Source organism: Pungitius pungitius, chromosome 8 (genome assembly GCF_949316345.1).
Source record: "Pungitius pungitius chromosome 8, fPunPun2.1, whole genome shotgun sequence".
Taxonomy (NCBI): domain Eukaryota; kingdom Metazoa; phylum Chordata; class Actinopteri; order Perciformes; family Gasterosteidae; genus Pungitius; species Pungitius pungitius.
Genome location: NC_084907.1, coordinates 1,646,470 through 1,660,554, shown reverse-complemented (window position 1 = coordinate 1,660,554; position 14,085 = coordinate 1,646,470).

Sequence of the window (14,085 nt, the reverse complement as noted above, 5' to 3'; positions counted from 1 at the left end):
ACTCTAATATTATGATATAGTGCCACAATTGTTCCATTTCTGTACAAGCAAGGTATGTCTCATCAGATCACTCAACCCCAATATACCAAAGTTCTTTATTTGAGTGCATGAACCAAAAAAAGTCAATTAAGTGTCTCTTATGTTATCTTAAAGAATGATTGCACAATGTCCATTGTTACTTAACTTTTACTCAATAACGTAATTCAGTCCCAGATAACGCAAGAGTTGATGCCGAATTGCTGGAGTGGTTTTTCGTACTGTTCTCATCACCGTGTAGTTGGTTGCGAATGCCCCCCCCCCCCCCCGCCCCCACCACCCGTCTGCTGTCTGTTCTCAGCCTTCTAACAATGAGTTATGGCAAACATCCACACGTGTGATCTAATGATCTCTCACCACGTTGGTGGAGATGCTGTATGACATCGGTGCTCTCCATTCAATCCCTCTACTGTGAGCCGAGATGTTTGTTACCAAAGGCCTGAAAAAATAAATAACATTTTAAACCTTTTGTGGGGAATGTGTCCGGTCTGATTTGATGTACAAAAAATATATTATGTAAATAATTATGGGAAATGCACGTGTTTTCACAGGGCACGAAATGCTCTGCAGAAAAGGGAGGGTGACGGGTAGGATTTTGTCAAAATGTGTTCCCTTTGTATTTTATCTTCTGCCTTTGAAACCTTGGGAGAACAATAACAGGGAAACGCTGTGGAAAAGGTTGAGTGAGAACCAGACCTGCAGCGGCTCCTCAGCAAAGTGCCTTAAATGTGGAATTAAGTGACGAGCAACACAGCTTGGGGTTTTTGAGGTAACAAAATGCAAAGAACGTGGCTCGTAAACCAACGTGCAAGAACAAAAGCATTTCCTGAAGCTCAAATGACGGAGCAGAATGCACTTCTCTCTCTTTCCTCTTCCCGTCCGCCAGCGCTACGTCCGATCCACGAGCAGAGATGAGGTGGCGATGAGGCGCCTGGCGCGTCTGTTACGGGTGGCTGTCGAAGCACATCGATGTAAAAGTAGAGTGAAGAAGAACTTCAATACGACAGCACGGCGGCTGCTGGTGGGGCGAAGAAATGACGCCTCCTGGGGGCCGCGCGTTCATGTCCGGTTTTAAAAGGTGAATCCTTTGAAAGCCCAACAAAAACAATAACAGACATTTCTTCGGAAAACAAAAGCCCCGAGCCAGTGTTCTCAGGGTTCTTATTGTGCACTAAATCAAACGAGCAGGATGCCAGCGACGAGTGGTCCCAAGTTTGGTCCTATCTGGACCTGGCGGACACTTTTCTACACTGGCATGCAAAGCATGGACACTTGTTCTCGGTGGAATCCTCTTTGGTCGACACGCTTACAAGCCTGCAGCCAAAAGTAATCTGCTAGACGCAACAAGTCAACGGGTTGAAGCAATAATTTGACATTTGGGGGAAATATGTGCATTCCCTTAATGCCGCTCTCATGCGGTAAATGAGAAGTTACGGCCTGCAGGCCGTAAAAAGGTAATACAATCCTGTACCGCTACCTCTGAGGCTCACTTATTAACTATTTATATTGCTTTTAAACAAAGGAGTTTTACTTTTGCACAGGGCATGTGAGCTGTTTCCCCTTGATTCAAGTCTTTATGCTAAGCTAACACAAGCTAGATCCTGCTTTACATATAATCTTTAAATCAAACCATATTATATTTTACAAAATGTTTGATTATTTCAGCAAGATCACAATCATCTGTTTATCTACCGAAAAAGGTATTGGCATAAACTCACTTTTTGGTTAACAGGAAGTCTAATATTTACCCACTTTAATGTTTTTTGTAGCCAATCATTATGTTTACGAGCTTGTTGCTAAATTTGCGTATCGTTTGGTCTCCTGAGCAGATGTTTCTGTGGGTTTTTAGGGCTTCTTCACTTGAAATTCTGAGTCAAAACGGTGAAGTCGTGTGGTACAAAGTCTCTCGCCGCACCGTCACATTTCCTCCGTGGTCGCGCTCGGGTGTTTTGGATCCATCTTGCATGCCAGGATCCCCCCTGCGGGCCGCTGTAGTTGTTGACCTCCTATTGCAGCTGATAGTGACGCCGGTGAAAAAGGTGGGCTAACTATCACCTGACTCATCAGGCATCTCAAGTTCCCCCGTCCTGAACGGGAGCCCGGGGGCCGCTGTGTGCCAGCGTGCACGTAGGCCGCCCTGCTTTGTTGATCTCACATCCATCCACCAGCTTTTGTGTCTCTGTCCACTCGGGACCGGTTCGCTCTGCGGTGGCAGCTCACAGGTTTCCTCACGGTCACTCTTTTTTTTCACTGCTTTAAAACAGTTTGTTCTTTATAGAATTAATAAACAGTTGTTGTTTGCATATTTCAACGAATTTTAATGACATCTTCATAATAAGTAAGAGAACCTGACTTACAAGGTCACACACCTCGAAAGTGCTCACAAAATAAAAAACGCCCAATCCTCCTGTAGCGACTTGTGCTGTCAGTCATCCGATGGTATGTGCAGACAGGCCATTATTGTGAATGGTTGAGGTATTCAAACTACAAAGGATTTATGCAATTTAGACATTCTATGGAAGAGTAAATGCATGCAAGCCTATGAAAAGATAATATTTATTTATTTTAAAGAATGAATTAAAGAGTTTGTATGAAGCAGCAACCAACAGACAGACGGCTAAATTAGCTTAGCATTAAGAAAAACCCATATTAAACATGCCAGCACCTAATATCGCAAACGAAATGTTGTAAATCTAGGTTGAAAGTGACATGATACATTTTTTGACCCTGGACGTATTTGACGATATCAATCTAACCGGATATTTATAATGTTCAAAGATAATAAGCGGAAATGCAAAAGCAGAATTTAATTTTACAGCATCCACCTGTTTGCAGGAGCTTGTCCTAGAACTGAGAATGCAGACGTAATATAGACAATTCCAGGAGCCTGGGGCTGGGTTTATTCAAAATATTTGTTTCCTGTTCGACGGCCTGGGTTGTGGTCCTGCAAAAATACAAACGCATCAAAGGCCTTCTTTCATCACGGGGTCATCAGAGTGCATCACTGGTCTGTGTGTTGTTACCATTCGCCCAGAGTGGCCTGAGATTCTGAACTTAGTATCAGACGCAATGTTTCACACCGAAATATATTGAGCACAGTTGCACAACAACAACAACAAGCTGTATAAAAAATTGCCATTTCGCCTTAGGAGGCACTGGTCTGGTCAAAAATGTTGTCTAGTCAAATATTACATTTTAGCACATCTGAAAATGGCAACCTGTCGCTGAGAGAAACTGCAGGGTCACTTCATCACTCAGGATGAACATGCAAATAGTCATTTGATCTATTGTAACAATACAATCGTTGCTTTAAATCAACATCATATCACCTGGGTTTCACAGGGATTTCATTGCATTGTTACAAATGCAGGGCTTCCAGCAAGGAGACGTGAACATTAAAGTAACAGACCAGTGACCTTCCTGTGGCCCGACTTTTCTGCCACTGGTGAAGAGTTATGGACTTGGCCTCTTGATAGAGAGGTTTGCACTGGCTCTTCACTGACATGTCTGGGAGGCCAAGGCCATTCATGCTTTATAAGCATTTGCGATGTAGTTGGCCTCATTGTTGTTAAAACAGTGAAAGATGTCCACACTCTGAATGGGGCTGTGCAGGGACATTGCTTACAAAAACCATGGCTACAAGTAATGTCCTTATGGTTCCAGGGACAAAAGGAAAGGACAAAGTAACATGGACCGCTATTTTAAGCCAAACTAGCATCGTGCCTCTTTGGACGGCAATGTCGGCTCGTTGGTCCACTGAGAAACGGAAGCTTACGCAGGACAAAGCCGACAAGTCTAAAATTGGGACATCTGTTTGGTTAATATCCCTTGTGTGCTGCCTATTCAGCAGGTATTGACAACCTGGACTGCATGTGCACATGTTGTCACTCACTGCCATAGAAACATCCAATATCAGTCACTGTTAAGATAAACCTTCCCAAGGTGTTGTCACATACCTCTCAGGTAACACAATAGACCATATCTACAGTCAACAAGAACAGAACTGCAGTGCATTCCACTTCCGTCTCTGTTACAGGACAACGCACACGTTTGAAAGAAAACTAACATTTGCCTTCTTGGATTAAGGGCCCCGTGGTGCTTTTAGCTGAATTATTGCATCGGCATGCTAACATGCTCACAGTGGAAATGCTAACGTGCTGATATTTATCAGATTAACACTCCCTAGGATCAATATCTTAGATCAGCATGTAAACTCATGACCGTTTGCTAGTTAGCACCAAACAAAGATGCCACAAAGGCGGATGGAAATGTCTTTTTCAAGTATTTGGTGAGAAACCAAACTGCTTTCTACCATCAGCGGAGAAATGACCTCCCTCCAGGTTGAGGGGTTAAAACACTGACCATGACAAGCAAAGTTAAATTGTACGCCTTGTTAGCTACTTTGTAGCTTTGCTCTCTAATAATGGAGACAATGTAAAACCACACCGCAACCTATTTACGCTACAATATCTAAACCTGCGCTGAAGCGCTAGCTCAAAGCTGCACGCTAGCTAGAAGCGTCGGATTTTACATGTCAAAAGATTGGTTTGGAGCAAGTTCTTATAGTTATTAACTGCAGTTAGGTACCTGAAAACATTACACTGCTTTCAGAAGGTAATCCACAATCCTCGATTACACAACTTCCATTCTGTCAAAATGCTTCGGCACGACTGAGAAAAAACATAGTAAACATTCCTAAAACCTTGACAAAATGCTACCTACACACAAAACTGGTTTACAAACATTCTATTGGCTCTATCCTCAGTATTTGAGAACTTTGTGGGTTGTTTCCTTGCTGGTGGTGTGTCCCACAGCAGGTTGGGGTAACTTCACCCAATACGAATGGTTTTATCCTCCGGTGGGGTCACAACCTAATTGCGTTCGGTCTCTATTGGATTTCAGGGAAAATGTAATCACAGCTAAAGCGGGCGTACCTGGGGAATAACAGACAAAGTCCCCCTGCTAAGTTGGGATCGTCATGGTCAGGTCAGGGCCACGGGGGGGTCTACAGGAAACGTCAGGGGGTCACTACTACAGTCTCTAGCTTTTTTTCTCCCCTGAGGACAAACACTTGAACTAATTTTCCATTCCCTCAATTTTTGCTGTAATATTTCAGTCTGGACAGACTCTGCCATCTCTGGAACCATTCTCCTAGCTTAGTGGGGGGGGGGGGGGGGGGGGGGGGAGTTAATAAGGTAGTAACAGCCAGGGGCAACATGAAAGAAAGACTGAACAATGATAATGGGGCTTTAGTGACTGGCATTTCGAGGCAAGGAATGTTTCACAAGTGTTTTAAAGTCCCGGCGGAGGCCTCCTGCTGCTTGAGGTGTAGTTTTTCTTTTACCACAGCAGAGAATTTCAACTCAACGCAGAGTCGTCACAAACACAAATGAAAAGCCTCCTTAAAACTTGTTTTTTTTCTCCAGTAGTTATAGAAAAACCGCCTGACTTAATGCAGCATTGCGTAAAGTGTTGCTCATTACATTTGATAAGCTGCTGCACTGATGATCACTGATACCCTTCTACCCATTGACCTCTGACCCTGGCCTCAGCTGACAAAGTTTGCTTCTACAAAAGAAATAACGAGAAAGGAGTTATCCTAAAAAACTCTCAATTTAATCCCCTACTCTTCTCAGGGGCATGACACGATTGAACCTCGGTGGTGACCTTCCAAAACTGCAGTGTGCAAATTTGAATCCCTCTCAGCTGCCCCTTTTGGAACTGGTCCTCTTTCAAGAAGCCTTACCCAGCCTCCTCCAAACCAAGCAGGTTAAAACAAGTAACGTGTAAAAATTCACAACTGAAAAGGCCCACGAGGCAATTCTGTCTGTGATCTTGTGACCAGATGCAAGGGGAGATCTTCATGGAGTCCGCTTTGCCTGTTTTCATGTTGGTATTATTGGACTGGCAGGATTATCACTAAATACGTTGCGTAACTGAGGTGGAATTCAATCCCTGAAGAAAACATGTAAACTCATGACCACCTCAACGATATTCACGTTCGGATTATTGATTGCTTGTTGTTTGATAAAAATGTAAATGTTGTAAACACTGCAGGCGATCGTTAATAGTCTCCCGCTGTCTTAAATGGAAGGGAGATAGTTATCTCATTTTGGAAGCTAAACATAAAATGATGTACGATGCATGCAGATTAACCAAACATCAGCCCGTCTCTGATTGGCCGCCCGGACTGACGCCGTTCTCGCGGCGAGTCTGTGGAATGCGCCTACTCGCACAGTGCGACCTGCAGTGGACTGATTGCACCCCTCCCGGTGGGAATATCATTCAAATTGTTTACATCAAGCTTTATTTAGAGGATTTGGACCCTAGCAAAAACATAAACTCATGTTTAGAATGTTCAATGAGATAATGAAACCAAGTGAGGTCCTTTTTATCTAAGACTTCTTTGCAATCTGCCGTTGTTTTGGAACTAGACGGGTCGCCTCCTGTTGGGGATTTGAGGGAAGGTAAGTCTTCTAAGTCTAAGGCACCGAGGCATCGCTTGAATTCCGTTGTCATTCTTACAATCCCCGAGGAGGTAACGTTTTGGGTTGTCCACCCTGTAGGAGGGACCAGGAAGAACCGCTCTGGTAGCCGTGTGGTGCCGTGTTGGACCCTTCTCTCTCGCTTGCCCCTATTTTTGCACGGTGCCCTTTCAAATAAAGACAAAATAAATGACTCCATCCAGTATCTTTAACCGCTTATCCTGTTCAGGGTCACGAAAGGGGGCTGGAACCGATCCCAGGTGACCCTGGGAAGGTCGACAGACCATCGCAGGGCACATTAAGACAACCGCACACGCTCACGTTCACACATTTCAGAGTGATCAATGAACCCAAGCTGCAAGTTCTGGACTCTGAAAGGAAAATGGAGAACCCTGAGAGAAGCCACGCTGTCACCACCAATGTGTGAGGATACAGTGTTTGCTCCACACCACAAAAAGTGAATAAAGACATTTTCACCATCACGTCCACACTCAGTTTTATTAAAATATCTGTTCTTTCCAAATTAGTTGCATGCTTTTTGTTTTCAGAGGATTGTAATCAAAATCGAAAAATGAAACTACAATACTATTCAAAAAAAGATGTATGTCATAGGTAGTGATCCAAATATATTTGACTAAATCCAGTTGTACTTTGCAGCATGCAAGACAGCGTGCTTTTTTAAAGTTCAAGGTGCCTTAATGGGATTAAGTATCTCCCAAGAATGCAAACTACGTGCAAAAGCCCATGCTTTTGTATTAGAGAGTAAAAAAAAATGAAAATCCACCACAAAGAATCCAATGGCTTTTAAAACGATTGCTATTGCTAAGTATGTGAAAAGGCAGGTTAAAGAAGTTGTTTCATTTCATTGTTTGAAATGTACCCAAATATCAGTTTCTGTAACTCAGCTTCCCTGAAAGTGTCAACTTCGCCTCTAATAACACCAGCATTGTTCCTGTCTGTTTGTTTCCTGTCTGTTTGTTTCCTGTCTGTTTGTTTCCTGTCTGTTTGCCCTCTCACTGTATGAAATGTGAAAAATAAAAAATTGGTATGCCGTGTAAATCTGGAAAAAACGTTAAATGAATGATCTTTTTTGAGAAACCATCCCATGCCTGTAAATACCTAAATGAATATGTATAAACCTTTCAACAGGTTTGGATGCACCTTAATTGCCACATTGGGTGTGGTGACTTAAACAATCACACGACATTCACCGAGGCAACAAAGCACCGAGTGCACCAAAGTGGCCTTTGGGAGGGTCGGCACGTCGACTTTCTCAATCTCAATCATTTCACGTCACCCATCGCCTGCGAGGTGGTGAAACTACAAGATAGAGCACAGTGGCCAACAAAGGATTATGTGAGGTATAATGTTAAAAAAAAAAAAAAAAGAGCTTTACTCTGTTTCCTTTAACTGCCACGAGACCCCGGCCTCTTTCAATCGTATCATTCTGCCTGTTTCTGTTCTCAGGATTCATTTCACTGGAGCTAAATCTATTATTTCTTTCAATACAAATGACATGCCGGAGATGGAAATGTTGAGTAGGGAAGTACAGTTTTACAATTTTATTTTTAGTCTTAGTATGAATCATCTTCAGTAGAAAATGACTAGTAGCACAGTATAAAATGGATTTTGTGTCATTCAAACTCAAGATTGTGATCACCAGTCAAAGTGTTGTTTGCATGAAAGACACGGATGAACATTTATTAATGCTTTCAACTGTAATGAGATAATACAACAGCTTATTTATCATCATAAACTAGTCCAAAAAAGTGGTTAAGTTAAGAATTAGATTTGTATTATTATATGTAATGCAGATTTTTATATATGAAATTTAAGGAATAAATCAAATAATGCAATAAAATAAATAAATAAGTCAGCAGATTAGAAAATGTAAAAAAATGTTTTTAAATAAATACAACGTAACCAACAAGCCACTATTTGGGACGACAAGAGGCTGCTCTACGTGATAAAGAAAACTCATCGCTGTACCAACCAGAACACATGAACGAACCCAAAGCAAAAGAACCAGAACACATGAACGAACCCAAAGCAAAAGAACCACAACACATGAACGAGCCCAAAGCGAAAGAACCAGAACACATGAACGAACCCAAAGCGAAAGAACCAGAACACATGAACGAACCCAAAGCAAAAGAACCAGAACACATGAACGAACCCAAAGCAAAAGAACCAGAATACATGAACGAACACAAAGCAAAAGAACCAGAACACATGAACGAGTCCAAAGCGAAAGAACCAGAACACATGAACGAACCCAAAGCAAAAGAACCAGAACACATGAACGAGCCCAAAGCAAAAGAACCAGAACACATGAACAAACCCAAAGCAAAAGAACCAGAATACATGAACGAGCCCAAAGCAAAAGAACCAGAACACATGAACGAACCCAAAGCAAAAGAACCAGAATACATGAACGAGCCCAAAGCAAAAGAACCAGAACACATGAACGAGCCCAAAGCAAAAGAAAGAACCAGAACACATGAACGAGCCCAAAGCAAAAGAAAGAACCAGAACAAAGCGGCTGGCTCAGAGGCGGCCGGGGGGACTAAATGCCTGTTGTCATTCTCTCCGCCTCGCCTCATCTTTCTTATGCAAACTCACCTTGGTCCAACAAGGTCTTGATTCACTGGGCCTCCCCCCCCGTCCCCCTCCCCTGGACCCCCAGCCCCCCCCCCTGCACAAACCCAGTTGACCGGGCAGCAGGCGAGAGGCCAGACACGGGCTGCACCTCTCTGCTAAATCGCTGACACACTCCTTTCCTTTCTTTGCTGGGCCCCCGCTGCCTCGGGGCCCCCCATGAGGACCCCGTGAGCTGCGTCGAGGGGAGAGTTAAATGGGTCTAATCCCCCAGTAATTCAGCTACCGGAAACTTTAGACTGTAATGTTACATGTTTGGTGCTAAACCTTTCCCATGACCCCCCCCCCCCTCCCCATCGTTTAAATCACATGATCCAACATGGTTGGTCAATGCATGGAGGTGTCTAACAGTGGCTCGGGTGGGTTTGACCGATACGTCTCTGTCAAAGAGGAGTGTTTCCACGAGCACAATAGTTTGCACAATAGTTTGTTCTGGATCGACGAGGAAGGAAAAACACAAACAGCTCGTGTCTGAGCCAATGGTTCAACGAATTGACGGAAGCCACAGCTGCTCCGAAAGGGGTCAAAAGCCAAAAGCGGGTCAGCTCAGGTAAAAGGACAAAGGGTCAAAGCCACGATTGTTCTCCTAACAGAGGCCGCACACTAGGAGTTAAACAGGTGAACCCTGGTCTTCATAAACAGGTGAAGTGGGTCACGTTGACATCTCAAACATCCCTCTCTCCTCATCATTATGTGCAATTAAAAATATGTCACTCCCGCCCGCCCCCACGGTGTCACATGGCATTAGGCCGCTCCCGCAGTCTTTGCTGAAATCCACTGGAGCATCTCTGGGGTCTGCAGCTCGGGCCCAATGAGGTGAGAGGGGACTGAAGCCAACGAGGGGACACGTGGTCTTCAAATCTGCTGTCTCCTTGTGAAACCACCTTCCTCTTCTCCGTCGCTGTGAAAGGATTGCTGGTCCCGAGGCCCCCGAGAAGAACCGAGACGCGAAAACAACCCGCTTTTAATGCTCGGTGAAAACCGTCAGCCAAGTGGAATAATTCCATTCTTCAACTTTGAAGCTCAGAAGGTTATTTCCTGGAAAAGAGCATCAGTCTTTTATGTTTATCAACTGGCAATTTTTTTGTATCTATCGTATAAATAGCGAACTAACATTTAGGCCCATAAAGGGGGATGTTCCTGCTTTATAGCATTCACTGCTCTTTCACCTCCTGGATCAAATACCTCTGCGCTTCTCATCCAAAGAAATGGTTTCATAAATCTGGTTTGACAACATGACAAATTTCGGCAGGTCCAACTGAGCAAAAATTACTGATAATGTGTCAGTAACGATTCAGTGTGTTGTACATTTACAAGAATGTGGAAGTAAAGAAACATTCTAATAACTGTGTGTGTGTGTGGATGTCTAACAAACCGTCTTTGTTCTTTAAATAAATTTTAACCCAGGAGGCCGCTGAACCAGAAGTCAACGTTAACCCATTTAACCTGGAATTTGTGTACTTCAATAAAACTTTAAATTACTTATTCCTCAACCTAATTAAAGGGTCTCGTTTTCTGAACCTAACGTAGTATTTCACAATCTATTTTTAAAGCTATCTGACTAGTTTGGTTAGATGCAGAATTGGTCGGCAGCTTTTTGTAAGATATCATTGATCATAATTACAGGGACACGTTAGAATAATCATCTGACTACTTTCTACACGTGACAAAAAACACGTGATTGGTGATTTCCTTTAGAATCACCAATCCAAACCAATTGTCCTCATGAGAAGCTGGGAAGATGACATCGATCAGCTGCCTGGTCTCATTTTTTTTCGGCCTTTTCACCAGCGACTGTAACATATTTAATGTTCACTGGAGAGAACCCGAGGCTGGATGTTGTTTTCAAGAAGATAACGCATCATTAAAGCATTAAAACTACCGTGCAGGCCTGTTCAAGAGGCCCCTGGTTCAGCTTCCACACTGAGACGTCCCTGTGACTGGTCACAAGCAAGTCCTCTCCCTCCCCCTTTCTCACCCCCTTTTCTTTTTTGCTCTCTCAAGAATCCTTTTAGGTGACAGTGGAGCTAACTTTCTACTTTCATCAATCTATCGGCTTCGCTTTGTCTACATTCCAGTCCGTGTTTTACGTTGAGCCCTTTGCGATGAAACAATAATTAATAAGAGGATGAGGCGCAGCGCCTTCACTCAAACATGACACCGGGCCGGAGTAACCTGTTTGTGGTTCAACGTGTAGCTCCTCCCACTGCCGGCTACCTGTTCAGGTCAGTCACACCACACCACGGCACCCAGTGGGATTCCGGGTGTCGCAATGGTCCCGTGACTTTCCTGCAAATTGTTGTAAAAAAAACGGGAGGCTGCCGTGGTGAAAGAGCACAGCGTCTGGTGTCTCTCTCTCTCTCTCTCTCTCTCTCTCTCTGAGTGGGTCACTGTTAGTTGTCAGACTGCCAGTCAACGTCTTTTTTGGGTTCTGCCTCTTCACAAACAGCAGGCCGCTGTGGTTTAAACACTCGACACTCAAAATAGAAGATGTGTGCGTGCGGGCCGGCACGCTGCGCACACACACACACCCGCCATGACGCAACCGGCCTGCAGACTCAGCGGCTCGTTTTTCGGCAGAAACGCGACTGGTTCGCCACATCCTCCCCTTATCGGGTTTACGAGGTAAACTGAGTGAAGCGTCTCGCCTGAACTGTTCCTGTTGGCTCACCTGCAATGGTCACACACACACACACAGATATCATTACACACATGTCACACTGCAGCTTTCAAGCATCGGGATGCTTTTGAGTGACATCACAGAAGAACCTTTAGTCGTCAGATCGTTTCTGATCATTTTAATAAAGAAAAGAGAACATTAAATCACACGTCTAAAGCTGGGGCAGTTTGAGTATCACTCACTGAGGACTTGGGTGACTACGATTGTGAGGTTTTTAATAAGTAGAGGGGCAGGAAGCACATTCAAATCCTGCGAGGAAATAGATGAAGACACAGAGATCCACGACGTTCCACATCTCTCTGTATTTCACGCATTTCTTTGTTATCCGTCTGTAACTGACATTACGTTGTGTTTTCCAAAAAGTAAAATGTAAGCTGAGTAACCCGAGCCAAAAGGCAGAGAGGAGACACACAACATCACGCTAAGCAGAGCGATTTGTTGGCGGCGACACACTGGACCCTTGTTCCTCCCCCCCACACGTCAGTGCACGCCGCCTGGCATGTTTCAACTTTGATGGCAAAAATCCTCTTATTGTGATCGGGTGCGAAGGAATTGAGGTAATGAGCCAATGTACTCGTTAAGCTGCTGTAAATCAGCTGTGTGGTTTTCCCACTAAATGGCAGTTTGAAGAACCACATGCTCCCATTGAAGAATTAACACAAGGATACACAGGCATGCGGGAGCAGAACAGGATACGATGCAGAGGAAATCCTTTTGCAGCATTTTTTTTTCTTCTCCAGGGTGCCAGAAGTCCTTCAAGTGATCTGGACTTCTCAAGGACAACCGACAGGACGGACCAAACGCTTCATTACTCGGGGTGCAATTATTTAGTCACCCTTTCTGCGTCGCTTCACCCTGAACCGGTTATGTGTAAACAGTAGTAGTGTTGGTGAGTAACCAGAGGTCAACGCGGTGGCAGCCTGTGAGTCTGAATGCAGCGGGGGGGGGGGGGGGGGGGACGTCTGCCGGGGACGAATCAGACTAAATATCCTCCCTCACAAAGGTCACACCTGCTGTACAAACACAGAGCCGGACCACTCGGAGGACTGCACAACAATGAGGAGAGAACGCAGAATTTCTTGAACCAACAAGCAAACTTTGATGCGAGAGGCCGCTCCGACGTCATCCAAGCTGTTCAAAAAGGCATCAAGGCGGCAGGTTGAGTGTCTCCGTCTTTGTGGAGACCCAACGAAAGCAAACACAACGGCAGAGAGGAGGCGGCCTTTCATTTCGATCATTTTCATTGTTTCAGAGGAACAATTAACCCCGTTTCCTGGAGGCTATTTTAAACACGGGCCTGGATGATGACAACATGGAGACACTTTGTGTTACACATTCTTTGAATCTCTCGACTCGTGTGACAGATGGGCCTCACTACTGATTCTCCACTACTCATAAAATGAATTGAGGAAAGTCGTGTGTCTGATGACGCACTCCTGAGCTATGTTACAGTACAACTAGTTTATGGTTGTGATCCTTTTCCTTGACCGTCCTGATGAGTCTGGGCCTTCCTTCATAAACCTGAGATTGCATGATGGCGCCCCCTTGTGGAAGACTAAGGCGAGAACATGACACTCCTTGACACTGACTGGCATAGATAGAAACATGGTTTGAATAGACTGGAACGTCCACCCATACATAAACAGATAAAAGCAGGTATACAGGACGTAAAGGGAGCGCTCTTTAATACGTTTTGCTTTTCTCAAAGTTCCCATTAGGGTCCTTTAGAGACATTTACGCCGCGGGCTGCACTGGTACATTTCTTTTGTGGACACAAGTTTCTGAATGCAACAAGGACGATTGCTGGTTTGCATGAATGCAATAAAGTACACACCTGCCTTTAAAAGTACTGTTTGCTTTTATTGTGCGTGTTAGCCATTAAAGAGTTGTGGCTCGTTCACCGACTCACTAAAATGTTCTGTTGCCTCACTCTTGTGTTGATCTACTTTTTTTTTGTGTGTCATGCACGACACGTTTACACCATGCCATCATTTAGAAAAAGAGGCCAGCCAGTAGATACACGAGTGTGAAAACTTTTCAGGACTTCATAATAAATGAAAGACAAAACCAAATAAATTGTCCTTCATTCTCAAATGTCCCTAATTTGCATAATTGATCTGTTGCCCTCTTGACGCAGGGTCCGAGGCAGGATTCCTGGTCTACACTGTGCAACTAGAGCAGCTTCACTCCTCACCTAACGAGCAACTTTCCCCTCGTTTTACTCAC